Source organism: Terrapene carolina, unplaced genomic scaffold, assembly GCF_002925995.2.
Source record: "Terrapene carolina triunguis isolate 2854851 unplaced genomic scaffold, T_m_triunguis-2.0 Scaffold22328, whole genome shotgun sequence".
Classification (NCBI taxonomy): Eukaryota; Metazoa; Chordata; order Testudines; family Emydidae; genus Terrapene; species Terrapene triunguis.
Window position 1 is genome coordinate 8,443 of NW_020686679.1, and position 1,244 is coordinate 9,686.

The following is a 1,244-nucleotide window of genomic DNA, read 5'->3' on the forward strand; positions in this document are numbered from 1 at the left end:
GCCCCCCCCCCCCCGCCAAGCGCCGCGCCGCCAGAGCGCCCCCCCGCCCCACGGAATGCCGCGCCGCGCTCCCCCCGCCGCCCCTTACCAGGTGCCGCCCCAAGCATGTGCTTGGGTGCCTGGTGCCTGGAGCCGGCCCTGCCTCCAAGGTGAGTGAAGGAGTGAGCGGGCTGGGGGCCGCAGGCGCCCAGCCTGGCGGGCTCTGAAGTGAGCAGCCCCCTTCCCCTCAGCCTGCTGTTTGGTGTGGTGTGACCCGGCTGCCTGTCTTTACACTGGGATCTCCTCTATGCCAAGGCTGCTCCTTGGAGGGTGCCTAGCAGACAGGGACGCTGGAACAATTTGCATAGTGGGGGTACTGAGAGCCATTGAACCAAACTGTCAACCCTGTATGTGATGGAAGCCACTTCAAGCCATGGGGTGCGGGAGCACCCCTAGTTCCAGCCCCTATGCTATCAGCTCATGGGCGATACTGCCAACGACCCTATCGACTTGGGACCAGATTCTCTGCAAGCCAAACTCTGCTGCAGTCAGCAGACCTACCCGAGCAGAGACTGGACCCTTTGTGGCATTTATTCCATCCCTACTTGTGTGGTCGCTTTTGGCAAATACAAATCGAGCTGACACACACTGTAGCCTCTGCCCACCACACTGTACCTGGACCTGGGATTGCACTTTCAGCCCCTGCAGTTTGGTGCGGTCCCCTAGAAAACCCCCAAAGGCAGAGAGGCAGTCAGTTAACACATGGCAGGTTAGTGCCACTCTCAGCAACCTAAAACCTAGCTCTCTGTTGTTGTGCCGAAGCTTGAAAAGTCCGGAAACAGTTAAAGTGATGTAAATCAAACTTTTACATTTCAGCCCCCCCATTCATTCAGCCTGGAAAACTCGTCATCTTTCAAGAGCTGTGAAAGCAGTTTCAGCAGATTCTTTCTGGCTCTCTCATTTTCTTTAAGAGTGCAAACGAAGAGCCTAAAATGCAGTCATAAATTACATGAGTCTTTTTAGGTTACGTGTTTCATGTCTCCTTTTGTAGTTTAAGAATCTGGCAGCTCTAGGGGTTGCAGACCAGCACCCTCTGGTAGTTCCCAGTGACTCAGTTTGGATGAGGATCTCCTGTCAGGTTTGTCTGGAGTGAGAGGGAAACACAAGTGAGAGGAAAGGGCTTCAACTTAGCTGACAATAAACAAATTTGAATGCAAATCTTCCGGGGCAGGGTGTCCAGATCAGACCACAATTCATCCAGCTGG